Genomic DNA, 17,835 nt, shown 5'->3' on the forward strand with positions numbered 1-17,835 from the left:
TTTCCTTTCCTTTCTTGAAAATTGAGTTGCTTTAGTCAGACTAAAATCTTCCAATTCAGTATTTCCTACAAGGCTCTGTACTTGCCACTAGTCAGGTACTCCAGTCCCTCCAACTACAAATACATCTTGCACTCAGAATTGTGACTCAGATTTTCTCTTATTGGGGCACTACGAGAAGCAGGAGAAACATCTGGTTGAACAAAAAAAGCCAGAGTGAGGTACAGCCTTCCAGCTATAAAAGCTGGAGACCACAAGCCACAGGTCTCCCTGTACACACCATCCTTTCTAACATGCATAATTTCATACTCTCAATTCCTCATGCACCGCAAATACCACTCAGCATCTTTACTGGGGTGCTACGATGCATATACACAACTATCCTTATTAGATCTGTGCTATTACAGCATGCAAATGTCTTTTAAAGCAAATACTCTGACACATTGAGGATCACACTATATTATTTAGTAGCCACCTAGTAGCTTACTACTCTATAGACTTTTCTCCCATACACAACTGTAGAAGAATCTCATGTTCTTTTCATGAAACACAGCTGTTTGGACAGGCAAGGATAGAAAAGAAAGAATGGTATCATGTAGTGTGTTTAGTGACTAAATATGTAATTGTAAAAGCTGTTAGCATGAAAAAGGGGTGTTTTTGTGTTTTCTTTTTGCCACCCCAGAGATAAGGATGCTCATACTGTGAGCCTGTTAGTCCCTCAGAGGGACTGTAGAAAGGATTCAGGGAGGAAGGATACGATATTTCCTAAGTAAAAACTAAAACAATGAACCTGGCTTGCCATATAAAGCTCCAGATGAATGAAAATTGCTTAGTTGTCAAACTCAACATTTGGTTTTTACCCATACTCACTCAGTAAGATGCTGTGACATGTGAGTCAGGAGCCAGACTTCTCCGAGCAGCTCAGAGCTGTCGGACAGCTCTTCCCTCCATTTCTCCTGCCCTCTGCACGCTTCACCAGCTCCCGCGTCTGATCAGCACTGAACTCCGATCCTGGTACCCTTAAACAGCTCTGTTCATACAATGTTTCCAGACTAACTAAAAGCAGGAGTTATCTGAGAAGTTATAAACCAATTTATGTTGGCAAGATTTCAAGCTCATTTTCTGAGACTCTAGAAAATCTAATTGTTTGCATAAATACCCACAACTGCAGCTGGTCTACACAGCCCTTGCAGGCTTTTCAACTTTACCTTACAAAAAACATACTGAAGCCAACAAGCTTGGCTGCAGCTATAGTGGGTGTAAAATGAGGTCCCATATGGACCTTATGAGGTTAGCGCAGCATGGCAAAACCCCCATGTACTAGCAGCGTAGTGGTTAAAGCCAGTTATAAGCAGTTATAATTTTCCTAGGGCCACTGGATCCCTCGGCTGCTGTCAGAGCACAGCAATGGTTGCTGTCACTAGTTCAAGATCTCAGTCTAAAATGAGATTTGCCAGTGCCATGTCACAGGCTAAACTTCTCTTATAAAGTCTAACTTGCAAGAGAGAAGCTTGGTTTGAAGCCAAACCACAGTGGCATGTGAGACAAGCAAGCCCATTCTACTCTAACTCAGCAGAGCATCAAGTGACGCTTTGGTCATCGCCTGTGGTTTGTCTCTGGTCCAAAAGAGTTAGCTGCATATTTTCCTTACTTTGTATAACTTGATGACAAGCCCTTTCTGAAGAACCCCAGCAGATCTTTATAAGTTTACATCCTGAATAACTAACATTAGCTGAGCTGGGAGAACTAATTTTTCCTGCAACTACAGCTGCTGGCCTATACATGAGAAAGGTTTCTGAGTTTCTGTAAGAAAATGATCATGGCTATGCTTAAAAAGACAAATTCCTAATTAATTGCTCCATTCTTGCCATGTGGTTGTCTACTCAAGTTAGATTTACCTCCTATCTTCAAGTTCCTGGGTCTAGGAGTCTAAAAGCAAAAGGTTGTCTGTTATGTAGGAAGGGGTCAGAAATAATCATAGAATCATAGAATGACAGAATGGTTTGGGTTGGAAGGGACCTTAAAGATCATCTAGTTCCACCCCCCTGCCATGGGCAGGGACACCTTCCACTAGACCAGGTTGCTCAAAGCCCCATCCAACCTGGCCTTGAACACTCCCAGGAATGGGGCATCCACAGCTTCTCTGGGTGACCTGTGCCAGTGTCCCACCACCCTCATGGTGAAATCATGTTGATTACAGTTACATATAAACAATAACTCATTACTGGCCTGAACTGAAGCTCACTGAGATTAATGGGCTTCCTCACTTCATTTTCAGCCATCTTTGGATCAGACTATTGCTTTTTATACAGGCAATGTGATCGTACCCAGCATAAGCTGCTACTTCAGTGTGAGAGACTGCATGACAGGCTGCACGACAGCCTAGAACTAGTCTGATCAACTTTCGCATTTCTCCCATTTGTGCACTTAATTTCCATTATGAGGTTTTCTGAATCCACTGATGTGGAGGAATGGCTTAGTAACAAGGGACATGATCTGATTCCCATGAGCAACCCAGTCTCTGATGAGAGGGAAGGCTCGGAGGAAACCGTTAACTGTCCTTGAAAGCCTGTTGTGATAAGAGACAGTGGAATGGTAAACAAGAAGAAGGAGCTACATCCATGAATAGGAGAAGTGCGCCTGTGCGTGCACAAGAGCACTGTACCAATCACACTCGACGCCCTGGCGCGTGAACAGAGGCTGTAAGCCAATTATACAACTGTTGCGGACGCGTGTTCTTGGCATCTGTCTATATATACTCTGTAAGCTTGAATAAAGGGGAGAACGACTATACTCATATTGAGATTTCATCGTTACTCCGGGTGGTTCTCCCTCTCCAACACACTGATTAGGTGTCATGTATATTGTCATATATAATAATTCAAAAAATGTAGGGACTAGACTAGCAGGACTGCTGCTTAAGTCCGTAGGTAGGGTGGCAAAGTTCTGCATGACTTCTTTCTGTGCCCACTAATAAACGTGATCATTTTCAAGAGTTTTAGAATCCAGTCAGTAAAATAGAGACCTCTCCTTTCCAAGGCTTGAAGACTAACAGAAGTTGAGGGAAAATGTCCCTTACATGTCTGTCAGCTACATTTTGTCTAAATGAAAGTGAATTTTAACAGTTACAAAAAGGATTTTACTTTTTTTAAAAAGTCACTACTGCTACTAAACTTCCTTTCCCCCCCCCCTTTTTTTTTTTTAATCTAGGGAACATGGTTTAATCGCTGCCTACAGTATATTTCAAGTGTCTGTAAAACACGCATAGTCTATTTGCCCAGCCTTCCTGAGCTGTTGTAAAGGGGTTTAAGATCTTCACACTTTAATAACTTCAAATATAAACTTATGTGTGTACAATAAAATTATTCATGGGAATGCAATGCAGCAGATTTTTTCTGTTACACTTCTTGAATGCCAAGATAAAATTTATTCCTGCTTAATAACGCTGGTGGTAGTAACACAGGGGTTGTGAGTCTCACTGTGATCAGAGCTTCTCCACAGCCTTTTTGAGATGCTTATTTCAGTCATTTAAGTTACTATTGCTTGCAGTCACAGAGTTTTTATTGCTACATCTTTTGTTCTTGGCAAAGTGTTTCTAAATCCACTCGTCAAAAACAATAAATGCACAACAGCAGAGAAATACTACCTTTAAGAGTTGTCTTCTGATTGCAGGTGTACCCTTCAAGAAAGATCTCCATCTGATGATTCAGAGGAGGATCTCAACAGAAAAGAGGGGCAAAAATACACCCTGTTATCTTGGGTTTCTTAATCTTTCTTTCAGTATAACTACACCAATTCTATTTGATTTTCAGCTGTTATTTCTTGAAAGACACTTCGCTTTTTCAGGTGCTGAAAAAGACCACAAGCACAATACTTGATTAAGAATTACTTCAGTTCTTCCCTGTTCCCCTGCATAAAAAAGTGTCATCTTCACCCCGTGAGCTCCAAGGGGGAATCAAGCTTTAATCTCCCTCCTGCAGGGTCGTGGGAGGGTGGGATGGGGAGAGTGGAGCCATCTCCTGAAGCACCTAGGCAGTGACAGAGGCCGGGATCTGTGGACTCTTTCAGACTGAGGCCCCAAGGCCAAGTCCCCAGTGTCCACACATTAAGGTGACAGCACGATGTCTGAACAGGGACACACACTTGCCTTTGGGAAGGCAGTCTACCTTGATGACAATTCACTTTCAAGTATAACAGAAAGAATATACAGCTGAACTGCAACATTCAGCAGCCAACTAACCTTTTCTGTTATTTGCCACACTACAATGTGCATAGTGTAACTTTTCCAGCACAGGCTCAGTAACTCAAGGAGCTGGGAATGGATCTTCTTTGTAAATTAATAAATACTAGTATGCAATATCTAAAATGTATTTTAGAATAAGCTCTACTGTAGATGGCCTCATCAAGAGACTATTCTTGCATGTCTTCAATTAAAAAGTCCATCTGGAAGTAGTGGGTTTACAATTTCTTTCAAATAAAATATTCAAAGATTTCAGTAACTGGTTTTAAACAAAGGCATTTTACTTCACTGATTCTGAGTTTGTTCTGCAGCATTTTTAACTGTTTAACTAACAAAACAGCTTTCAGAAATAGCCAGGCAGTTGGATCTTGCTTTCAGGGGAAGACAGCAGATATAAACCGTGCACTGGTACCACTAAAACTTTTGTTTTACTGATTAGAGCTGGTTTCTCTATATATTGAATGGAGTTTGGAGGTGCAGAGCTCTCGAGACAATTACCCTCTTAACAAAGATTCATGTTATTTCCCTGATGCACTTTTGGTTTCCCTTTTGGGCTTAAAGTTGCTTGTGACCTGACATTCAGATTTTGAAGTCATGCAGCTGTAATGACTAATAGATGACTAAATTATCAAGTTACATTTTTATGAACCAAGCAGAAGCTGCTGCACCAAATATTGCTTCCATAGCACGGTTACAGCTCTGCTTTCTATGCAAGGTGTATCTCCTGGTGCCAGGACATAGTAACAAAGGTATGGATTAGGTATGTGATCTAGTGTGAAGACATTTCCTGGATCTCATGGTCCAGAACAAGGTAGCTTTTGCATAAACCAAAGGCACAACAACTCAATTCTTAAGATACTGGGACTTGTATTCCTCTGAGCGTTGAAATGGAAACAGTGGGTAAAGAATGTGGTGTGACCATCTTTGATCCAGGGCAATTTTGCCAGAGACTTTAGGTCTGGGAAGAAAAAGGGGATTCTCTATACAAAAATGAAAGTTAGATAAATTTCTATGTTTTTTACATTCTCGTTGGATTTCTGCAGAAAGATAATATTGAAACAAATAGTATGACCTGCTGAAGGTTTAGATGGATGAAATCAAGAAGTGACCCACTGTTTATTTTTAATTAATATCAATAATTATAGAATTTAGATTTGTCATATTCTTTTAAAATTGACTTGGCAAAGCGAGAGGATCTATTTGGTTTTGCTGTAGCTAAATCTAGTTAGAATCTTGATGAAGCTTGTGGTTTTTTTCTTTTAGAGATCAAGAAAATGCATATGAGTTGAGAATATTCATGTGATCAGGCTACCTTGGGACTTCCAAAGGTCAATTTAATTTTATTTTTTAAACACAGCTCTCTTTTCAGAGTATATTCAAAGACCGTATTAAGTGGGGAGCTAGAATTAGTACAAATCTCAGCAGAATAGCAGCTCTCATGATCAAACACAGATATGTAATCTCAGCAGAATACCAGCTTCCATGATCAAACACAACTATTTAAAATACAGCTGTGTACAGTCCTGTGCTGAGAATCAGTACATATTTCCTTGGGGACAGGGGCCAGAGATGGAGGAGGTGAGAATGAAAGAAGAGGTTCTGCTTAAAAGGGGTGGCCTAATGCACCGCAGTTGTGTTTGTCTCTCTCTTGGAAACAGCACATTTGGGTCAGAGCATAGCTGCTTCAGAAGGTCAGGCTAATCAAGGCTGGGAGAGGAAGCAGAGATTCAGTCATCCTCTGCTCAGGCTGCTCTCTCTGTCACATGAGAGAGCCATAATCTTGCTAAAAATACTGGAGAGAAGACTGCTCCAAAGTCAAAGATTAGTATGTGTTTTGTGAAGGCATCTAGAACTTTAGCTACGTTTATGACTTTTCTTGATCTTATATATTACACTAATAATTAGATGGTACGACAACTTGAATCATGAATAATTCTCTAATGCCACCAGAGTTTCTATTGTCCTTCCTTCAGGTATTATAACTAGACACAGGTATAACTTGGGAGAGGAGTGGCTGGAGAGCAACCCTGCGGAAAGGGACCTAAGGGACCTGGGGGTGCTGGTCGGCAGCAGGCTCAATAGGAGCCAGCAGCGTGCCCTGGCAGCCGAGAGGGCAAACCGCATCCTGGGGTGCATCAAACACAGCATGGCCAGCCGGTCAAGAGAGGGGATTGTCCCGCTGGATTCAGTGTTGGTGCAGCCTCACCTCGAGTAGTGTGTGAGGTTCTGGGCCCACCATTTAAGAAGGATGTGAAGGTCCTTGAATGGGTCCAGAGGAGGGCAACAAGGCTGGTGGCAGGGCTGGGAGGAATGTCCTCTGAGGAGCAGCTGAGGACTTTGGGCTTGTCTAGTTTGGAGGAAAGGAGGTTGAGCTGCTCTCTACAGCTTCCTGAGGAGGGGACGTGGAGAGGGAGGTGCTGAGCTCTTCTCCCTGGGATCCAGGGACAGGACACATAGGAATGGTTCAAAGCTGCACCAGGGGAGGTTTAGACTGGACATTAGGAAGCATTTCTTTACTGAGAGGGTGGTGAAACACTGGAACAGGCTTCCCAGAGAGGTGGTCGATGCCCCAAGCCTGTCAGTGTTTAAGGGGCATTTGGACAATGCCTTTAACAACATGCTTTAAGGCAGTTGGACTAGGTGAGCATTGTAGGTCCCTTCCAACTGAAATAATCTATTCTATGCTACTGTATTCTATTCTATGCTATGCTATGCTATTCTAAACTTGGTCAACCATATCAGTCAAAAAGGTTTCTACAAGCAGTTTCCAGTGCCACCTCTTAGCCAACAATCATATAAAAAATATGTCCTATACCTTAGCTCTCTTCTGCTACCTGAAGTATTTTTCCTGCAGTATTCCTCAGCTGCTTTTCCCTTTGTCCCACCATAAAGTTGTCTTTTCCGCAATTCATCATTTGCAGTCCTGATCTGCACTTACGAGATGTCTAATTGGGTACAGATATAGGATGGCACAGCAGATCAGCATGGGCAGTCCAGACTGATGTCTCCAAAGGTCTGCTAAAGGTTAAGCAAAGTATGCACGACAATGCAAAGGCATGCAAACAGCATCATCCTCCTCTTTTTAATCTTCTTTACAAACATGACAGAGAACTGAGTCACTGGCAGATGTGCACATTGTGTCTGGAGACTCCAAATGTCAAAACATCCCAGTGACATTATTTTTCAGCAAATAGTTCAGTGGACCTTCCAGTCAGCGGCATTTCATTGCACACCAAGTGTTTTGACAATCCAGCGCTTACAAACAGCACTGTGTCGTCCATTGAACAGCAACACAACAATTTCTTTCTGTTCTTGGGTGGGCAAAAGGCACCAACATTGCAGTGCATCATCTAGTGCTCAGTAGGAATTACCACAGAAGAGGCTGATGTGAAATGATACTTTACATTTGAAGACAGTCTTTCTCTCTTAAAGCCACTGACTTTTCTCCCTTAAAAGAGAGCCTTTGAAAGACTGGCAAAAATTTATACAAGGTGATCTCTAAAAAAACCCTATCAACATGAATAAGGTGTTACATATGACACACAGTAATTGGAGACAAAAGCTTAGGTCTCTGTAAAACTATCTTCTTTTATAGCACCCGCCATCAGCATTTAGTGGCAAAATAAAAACTAAGTGTTACAATAATGGTTCCTAAAACCTACTAGTGGTGAGTGACCCATGCAGCCAATTAGAAAGTGAAAAGGAGGTTGCCTTATGTTATGTGCTGGATATTTTTATTTTCTTACTCGTGAGGGTGGATGGCCTGCCCGCCTGGTTTGTACCAGTGACATGGCTTGCTGTTAAATAAATAAGTATTGTCCTAACTGAGCTCATTCCTATCGGGATCTGTGAAGAAGAGGCATGTGATGGTGGATTTGGTCACCAACACTCAGCTGTTTGAAAAGAGCATCCTCTGAGTGCAGCTCTACGCACCCCTCCTGGAAATAACTCTCCAGTTTCATGTCAGCTCCGTGTGAGCCTATGTGTTAGCACCCACCAGCAGCAGCTGCATAGAGAATTGCTCCAAACCAACAAAGTATTAATTTGAAAAAGAGTTAGCTATGTCTATACAATTTCTGTATACATGGGTTCTCCTTTTGTCGGTAGTTTTTCACTCAGGATCCGCTCAGAAAAGCGACTGTATCAATAGCATTATCCACAGCTTGTGTATTGTCCCTTACTGGATCCCAAATATGCTCACACCCAGCTTTTCCATTTGTCAGCTCGAAAACTTAAACACAGGATCTTTTCTTTTTGCAAACCATCCTAGAAATAAGGGCTTGCAGGTCTCATTACATCTCAATTACTCTCTATTGTTTCAGGGTAATCAACAGTTGTGAAACTAATTTGCCATCCAAATGGAACACAGTCAGAAAATTTGGGTTTGATGCACGGCATGGGGTAACGCTGTAGCACGTCTCATCTCATTTATGCTGGACACCACCCTTTTCTCACTCAGATGAATCTTAGGACTGAGACACAGGAGAGCCCCGGAGACCACCACTTTAAAGCTGTCTTCCACATTATTCTATGTTTTTAAGGATTCACAAAAGGCTGTTGAGCAAAGTAAGAAGACAATTGCCAAGCGAACAGCTTGACTTTAAGTTTTTAAATTAGAGGGTATTAATGGTGCTTATAGTTCAAAAGGCTGCATGTTTTGCAGTACCAGCCACACGGTGGAGATCTTTACAACAGATTAGTCCAAGAAGTAACGGCTGCCTGGAACATGCACATCTGCTGCTCAGAGGTTGGGGTTGCTAGCACCCCTGCCTGCAAACTACTTCTGTAATGCTGGTGTCAGAGGTTAGTTAGCACAGGGCAATGCTGTTTCAGGTGCCGCTTTCTCCAATTAAGAGTCACACACAGTATGTGAAGTGTGTGAGAATGGCACTTTCCTGCCAAGTAATTGCTGGCTTGAAAAGGACGTTCAGTGCCACAAAGACTAATCTGACTGGTAGAGGACAACCATTTTGTTTGTGTTCAGAATTGCATCTGTGTTGCTGGAATCCGTTTATATTTTTTGACAGAGAATTTTAGTCAGAGACTGGTGTCTTGGGACTGAGAGACTTGCTTTTGAAAACATTCATTTATACTATTTTATACGTTCTTACTCCTATTCTTTCCCCTTAATTAATAAAAAAGGGTGGGAAACAAATGGATATAAAACAGAATCGTTAGCTACAAACTCCTGCTTCCAAACTAGATTCATTTTGTGGCTTTGAAAAAAATACTTAAAGCTGTGTTTCTCCAACAGTAAAATAGACATGATACTATACTTTGCTACTTTACAGATTATTTTGAAAGAGTTTCATTTTTCCTTCAAGGTTTAGAATTATAATCATTAATATTGCTATTTCCTTTACCTACTCTAGGTAAGCAATAGGACATGCTGCAAGACGTCATCTCTGTCCAAACTTCTTTATCTGCCCCCCTTGAACTCTCTAAGGTAGATAGACAGGCAGCAATAAACCCAGGAATGCCTGACTATGGGCAGAACAAGTTCTGTGGAAGGTATTAAGTTGTTATTGTTCCTAACCCAAGATTGGCAAAAATATTCAGTATAGCAACAAGGTTAGTCAAATTCTTAATTGTCCCATATAGAGAAACCTAAAAGGAACAGCAACATTACCAAATGTGAAAGTAGGATTATCAACGTTGTATGGAAAAATATAAATTTAGCACTTATGGAAGATGCCAGACTGGCAAGCCCCTGTTCATCCTATAGCAGGCATTAACAGAGACCCTCTAGGTCTGAACAAGTACCACCAGCTCAAGTCAGCAACGCCTGACTGCTTGGGTTTGGTGGAAGAGCTAAGTGACCAATTAGGCACCATTTTTTTTGCTTTTGAGTTGTTGTCATCATTGAGGGCCTCACCAGAATTTGAGGCAACCCTGCCCAGGTCTACTCAGGGTAGAGACTGTAGAGATGCATTTGGATTTTGATGGTATCAGCAGGAGACAGCAGAACGCAGGAAAGAAATGCACTTTGGTCACAACAACCCCAGGCAATGCAACAGGCTTGGGGACGAGTGGCTGGAAAGCTGCCCCGCAGAAAAGGACCTGGGGGTGTTGATTGACAGCCGGCTGAAGATGAGCCAGCAGTGTGCCCAGGTGGCCAAGAAGGCCAACAGCATCCTGGACTGTATCAGAAACAGTGTGGGCAGCAGGAGCAGGGAGGTGATCGTGCCCCTGTACTCGGCGCTGATGAGGCCGCACCTCGAATGCTGTGTTCAGTTTTGGGCCCCTCACTCCAAGAAGGACATTGAGGTGCTGGAGCGTGTCCAGAGAAGGGCGACGGAGCTGGTGAGGGGTCTGGAGCACAAGTCTGATGAGGAGCATCTGAGGGAACTGGGGTTGTTCAGTTCTGCAGAAGAGGAGGCTGAGGGGAGACCTTATCGCTCTCTACAACTACCTGAAAGGGGGTTGCAGAGAGGTGGGTGTTGGTCTCTTCTCCCAAGTGACAAGTGATAGGACAAGAGGAAATGGCCTCAGGTTGCGCCAGGGGAGGTTTAGGCTGGATATTAGGAAAAATTTCTTTCCTGAGAGCGTGGTGAAGCACTGGAACAGGCTGCCCAGGGAGGTGGTGGAGTCACCATCGCTGGAGGTGTTCAGAAAACCTGTAGACATGGCACTGTGGGACATGGTTTAATGGGCATGGTGGGGTTGGGTTGGTGGTTGGACTTGATGATCTTACAGGTCTTTTCCAACCTTAGTGATTCTGTGATCCCAAGGGACCCTGCCTTGCTCACTGCCTTGATAATAGTTACACACTCTCAGTAAGGCAGTTTTTAGTTCATGTAATATTCAACCTCTTCATTCTGCCCAGTGCAAGTTTTCTCAATTACAGTGCCATATGACATTAAGTCAACTACTCCCATCGTTCTACCAAAAAAGGGCATTATGTTTGTTTAACAAAACCTACCTTCCACGAAACCCTATTGACTGGCATTAACTATATTTTTAGCTGATACAGACTATATTTTTTTAGCTGATACAGACTATAACTATATTTTTAGCTGATACAGATATTCTTTGCTGATACAGTCTTGCATTAACTGTCCTATGACTTTTACCAGAACTGACACCAAGAAAACAGTCCAGTAATTTTCTGGGTCACCTTTTTACTGTTTTTAAATATTAAAAGTATATGGCAAACCTTCAAACCATTAGTATTTTCCCCATTTTCTTCAGACTTTGTTAAAAGTTAACACTAACAGTTGTGAGGAATTTTAGAAGGTAAGTGGTTAAATTAAAAACAGCTGAGCTAGACTGAATCGTTTCAATTTCCCCCACATTTTTGCCTGCATTTTGAATTACATTGTATTTTTGTCTTAGCAGAAGAGCTTTACATGAAGAGCAGAAAATTAGATTTAATATGCTTGTGTTTGATGTTTTGCTTTGACATTGAAGCAACTGTAATTTCACTGACTGGGATTATAAATAGTCTATATATAGGAAGTAGCAGGCCATGGATCTAACTGCAAACTCTAGAATTAAGTAAATTAATGCAGTAGGAATTAATATTTTGGGGGAAAAAATATATGGCTAAAGATCTTTGTGCCATAGTCTAATTAAACACAGGAAGTGTCTCCTTCAAGATGAATAACCTCCTTCAATATAAGTGGTCTGCAATCTGACAACCAAAATAGGCAACTACTATGAGTTGACTGTAAAGGGCTATGAAATATATAGTATGTGTAATGCACAAGAGGTATTATTTATGCTAGAAACCCCTGAAATCATGCTGTTAAGTCTTCAGTGCCATCTACTGGCACTTCAGCCATCACATCCATAAAGGCAATATCCTCTCCATGCCCCATTCTTTCAAGAACAACCTACTGTTCTTCATAAATAACCCCACCACCATCTGGTGCTATTTAACACACCTGGCAGTTGCTGAGCAAACACTTACAGAGTTACCACGTCTCATTATGTTTTATAACTAGTCCCAGATCTCAGATTTAGCTGATGACATAAGAATCAACACTTTTGTAAATAAAAAAGGAGTCAAAACTGTAAGACCACCCACCTTGGGAGCATCTGTGTGGTTCCAAAAAGCCAGTCCTACAAAAATGTCCTCCCCACCCAGCTAAGAAAAAAATGCAAAAAAGCAATAACAAATTCTAAAACAATTTTAACATTTGCGTCTCTTACTTGTTTCTTGCAGACTTACAATTGATAAATCATGGGAGGCAAATCCAGGCATTCCCTCTCCAAGACACAGTCCTTCCAGGTCATCTTGAAGGCACCTGCAGCGGAAAGCAATAGAGACTGTTCATTTCCGTTCATTATCTTATATTTCCCCAGCAGGTAAATCAAAGGCTGTAATGTCGATTTTTTAATCAAGCCAAATGTGCTCATAAACAGTAGTCCTGAGATTCTATACTTTAAAGTTTCAAATCTTGCCTTACAACTGTAGTAATACACAGTTAATTGATAGAAAATCTCTTGTGTCATTTAAAGGCACAGCTCTTTCTGAAACGCTGAGCATTATGATAAGAACTGCAAGAAACAGTTACTCAACTTCTTACAGAAGCTATTTTGGATTTATGTCTTGTGTTTACTTGGCTTAAGTGTTTTTTGACACAAAATATTCATTCTTATAAATCAGCTTAGCATTCACTGACCTCCAAAAAAGTGTGTCTACAGACCTAGAGAGGGACGTGAAGGTAATATTTTCATTTTAAAGACAATGCAAAAACATTATGTCCATAGGAAAAGCAAGTCATAGCCAGCTTTTTCACGTTAACTTCTCTAATTAACTTTTCTACATTGCTACACAATCATTATAAAAATTGCAAAGTATCAGACTCTTAACAGAAGTTGCATTAGATCTATATTCATAAATGCACAAATCCTCACCTACTTGCTATGGAAAGCAAGGACTATCTCATGACTGTTTCCCTGGCAAGCAGAAAAGGAATCCATAAATTCAGCCTAGCTCCGGAGAGGCATGTTTTGCATGAAAAACTAAACACTGTATAGAGCTTATGCTGAGGCATGGCCTTCAGAAAGTATTCAATGACTGGCTGATCTGGAATATATCAACTTTATGGATGTCTCTACAGAATCAGCTTGAAAGACACTACAGCTACCTAAGACAGAGTGAGTCAACGTGCAGTCTGCTTGTGTGTATGTTGCCTAGACCAAACACAACCCACTGAGAAAGGCATTCAGCTTCTAGCACTGCCTTTTGACATTTTACAAAATATGATGACATGGTGATGCTATATAGCTTTTGGATTCTTGAGCTCTCTTGGGGGCTTTGTACATCTACTCCCCATGTACAATGTCTTCTCTTCTTACATAAATATCAACAAAAATGAATAGGAAAACTATTAGTAAGGAAATAACGGGTGGCCATATACAAAGCTGCTTGTGTCAATAGGCGGGTGGTCTTCTGCGCTGGGTAAAGCATTATTTTCTTGAATGCTGGGTGTATACTTTTAATAAACCAAAGGCAAACCTTACTCCACAAGAGCCTGTCTTGCAACAGTGGCAAGGCACAAGTTTCCACACAACTAATTCATATCTCTTTATAATTAGTTTTATGTACAACACACTCTTGTATTCTAAACACACAGTGTATCTTTCTCAAGATCTGGTTTCATACACACACCACACATGGAAATCAGAAACTGATAAGGTTGGAGCTTTAATATGTACAAGGCTTAGGGTTTATTTTAATCAAAGGAGCAAAAGACTGCATAATATTAGATGGAAGCATAAAAGAAAAGGACCGGGGACAACAAACGTGTCTTAGAGGCTGGATGTATGGTAAATTACAAATTGCTTAGGTGAGGTTGAGTTAGACCTTGCAAATGAAATGAAAATGCAAGATTTAAAATAAAGGGTTTATGATAAAAAGCCATAAAAATAAACACAAAAAAATATTTGTTCAAGGAAATACGGATCTGTTATATCACTGCTTCTCAACCTGTGGTCCAGTAGTGGTCCCCAGGATATCACCAAGTAGTCTCAAAATGGCTACACAGGAAAACAAACTCACATACACACTCCCACACTCGTAAGCAAACAGACAAGTAAAACAGGAAAACAGAGGAACAAATGGAACCATTTAGGCTAATTTTTAGCTGGTTGGAAATGCAAAAATACAGCATGAACTGCATTCATATGTTCGGGTTTTTCCCCAAAAAGGCAAAGCAGTTCCTTTTAAAAGATTGAGAATCTCTTTCTACTGTGCAACAATGCTGGAATTGAGGTTAAATGTGATATAGATATAGCCCCAAAAGTAAATGAACATTTTGCCTCGGTTAGCAATAAGGAGAGTGATGACATATATGGTGCAAAGATGCAGTAAATTTTTAGGACTGGGGAGGATCACAGTATCTTCAGAAAGAACTGGATGGCTCAGGATATTATAGTAGAAATGAAATGATGTTTCACAATATGAAGACATCCACACACACTTGAGGAGCCGTTACAAAAATTCCATCTATAAACTTCCAGCTGAAAATAAGAAAGAAATAAAAAATTTACATTTGAATGTATTAATCTGAAATAAGATATCTATAAATTGCTAATGTGGTGCAATTAAAAAAAAAAAAAGGCAAGAGAGCAATTTTTCACAATGAGAGCAATCAGGCGTTGGAATAATCTCCCCAGGGAAGTGGTGGATTCCCCAGCATTGGACACTTCTAAGATTCAGCTGGGCAGGGTGCTGGGCCATCTTGTCTAGACTGTGTTTTTGCCAAGAAAGGTTGGACCAGAGGATCCTTGAGGTCCCTTCCAACCTGGTATTCTGTGATTCTACGATTCTATGAAATCCAGCTGTCAGCATGTTAGAAGCAGCTTTCCATTAAAACCAGAGAAGTACTAGTACCATCGTACTGACACTGTGAGACTTCATTTGTACACAATTTTTATCATATAAACTTAACAAAAAATGTTCCAAATGAAAGCAAGTTCAAGAAAGATCACAAAAAGTATCAGCTTATTTACATTGGAAAAATTAGTAAAAAAAGAAAAAAACAAACCCAACCAAAATATGCAGGAAGCTAACCAGCTGGTCCCAGTTAAGTATGAGTGGGTACTAAACTCAACTCTGAGCTGGTTACTCAGTGGACAGATGGACTTTTTAGCTCTGCAGGTAATTTCTAGCATACTTTTTTAAAAGTTTATGCCCCAACCTGTAAGAAACAGATGAATCTGAACACCAAAAAAATCCACAGATTGCTCTTGCATATTGCCAGATGTAGAACTACTGGACTGAAGGAAAGAAATCCTTCTTTAGGATAGAAGATAATAAGAATACTGACAGGTAATGAAAGGAGTGAAAAAAAGATCCATTTAAAAGAGAGTCTTGGCATGGATATGGATATGTTTACGCCTAAAACAGAAAGAGACATTTGATTTCTGTCTAACTCACTGATTATGAATATTAGCTCAATATCCAAGCTTCAGATTCATTCCTTGTGAAGTTCCTTTCAAAACAAATGTCTATAGCCTGAACAAGACAAGTGTCACATATCGTGGACATCTGGACTGGAAGGCAAGGCGTGAACACACAACTCAAACCTGTAGACTTCAACCATTTCAGCAAAAGGAGAATTTCCATAGCATAGGTTTTACCCAGTCTACATGAGAGACCAGGAGGAGATATCCCCCACTCACTCAGAATCAGCGTCAGGAGACCACATTCAGATGAGAGAGTTTCCCTTGCACAGGCATGGTAAAACTTAACAAAAAACCCAGCAAAAATAATTTAATTTTTTTGTTCTCAGTTCTCCATTTCTAGGTTCTGACAGTTAGAACATTTAAGGCATTTTCAACTTTAATGCAAGACGCATGAACACTTGTATATCTCACTGTGAATTTATCAGGTTAAACACAATGGGCACAGGGTAAAGCAGCATTCCCTTTTCTGAAGAAAGGCTATCTTTTATTCTCAAAGACATTTCAATAGAAAAAATTATCCCAGGAATTACCTTAAAGATTTCCACTGCAAGAGTTAAATAACCTGGCAAGAGCAATGGCCTGCCATATGACTTAAGCATCACTGGGATTAGATATTAAGTATGAATAATTACCACCATACAACTTTCCTCTTTAATACCCAGATATCTCCCTTATGCAACACAAATCTAAATAAATCTGAAAACAGTGACTCATACCCATCTACTGTGCACTAAATCCAATGGTATGTAACCCCATTGTTCAGACTTTAATAATTCCATTCAGAGCTATCTTTTGTTCCTCTGCTTTGTCAGTCAACCCACTTTAATACCCATAGAGGCTGTTAAATCTATAAAGCTTCTGATTTTTGCGTGGCTCATCTTGTTACAAAAGCTTATTACACAACATAGCAGTTCTTTTCATGGTACACACTGATCAAGAATGGATACATCGCTGCTTTGTCAAAGCGGGAGCATCAAGCTGTTCTACCCAAAGGGTATATTCAAGTTAACAAGGTACGTGTTCGCTGGCCGCAGCTGGTACCTGGGCGTTTCGCTACAGCCAGCCCTGCTGCATCATGCACTTTTGCAACTTCGATTGCTTAAGGAAGATTATTTTCTTTGCAAAGAATTAGCATGTGGTTTACTGTTAATCTTATCAATCTACGTAGACATCTTTTTGGTAAGGACAGACCTAAAAACTGATTCAGCACTGTAAAAACGAGTGACCACTTCTATTAAAAGCTTGTTTCGTGAAGCATTTCCTAGGACAGGCTAAGGATACCAGCTGAAATTCAAGATTTCTGCATACTGTTCTCAGCCCTGGACTCTGGGCAAGATATTTAACCCCTTTGTGAGTCAGGTTCTTTACTGCTTTGCTGAGGATGGCAAAAGCAACTTGAAATTTTAATTTGTATTTTCAAGGTACCTCAAAAACAAAGTCTATGGTCTTACATCTCCAAGCAAATGCCAATGAAGTAATTCAGCAATGAGTTTCCAGATACCACATTCCTATGAATAGAACCCATGACATGTGAGGAGAGGTGGCAACTGTTGGGTTTGTTCAGCCTTACGAGGAGAAGTCTAAGGGGAGTTGTCTACAACCACCTCATCGGAAAGGGTAGAGAAGATAAAGCTAGGCTTTCTTGGAAATGCACAGTGATATGACAAGAGGCAACAGACACAAGTTGGAACATGGGAAATTCCAGTCACGTACTAATGAAGTCTTTTTCACAATGAAGGTGGTCAAAAACGTCCAGAGTATGTGAAATCCCCATTACTGGAGGTAATCAGACCTAGACTGGATGAGGCCTGGAGTAAGCAGATCTAATTGGATCTTCTTTGAGCTGGAGGTTGGACCTAGATGGCCTCCAGAGGTCCCTTCCAGTCTAAATTATTCTGTGATTCAATGACAATTTTTCCTTTATTCTTAGATGAATATTCCAGGAACCAAAGGAGCAGGGAAAGGTAGTTTGTGCCAACATACCACCTCTCTCCTGTCCCCAGGCCTTTTTCCTATGGTTTTGCCAAATGCCAAACTCAACCTTCTCCAGGAACACCTCCAAGGTAACTTCAACTTTTCTACTTTAACAGTGATTAACTCATTACCTGTTGAATAGCATAGTTTGTTTTCCCACTTCATATCGTCAGGTAGTACTCTGAATATAAAGTTAAGTGGGAATC

Source organism: Gavia stellata, chromosome 10, assembly GCF_030936135.1.
Source record: "Gavia stellata isolate bGavSte3 chromosome 10, bGavSte3.hap2, whole genome shotgun sequence".
Taxonomy (NCBI): Eukaryota; Metazoa; Chordata; class Aves; order Gaviiformes; family Gaviidae; genus Gavia; species Gavia stellata.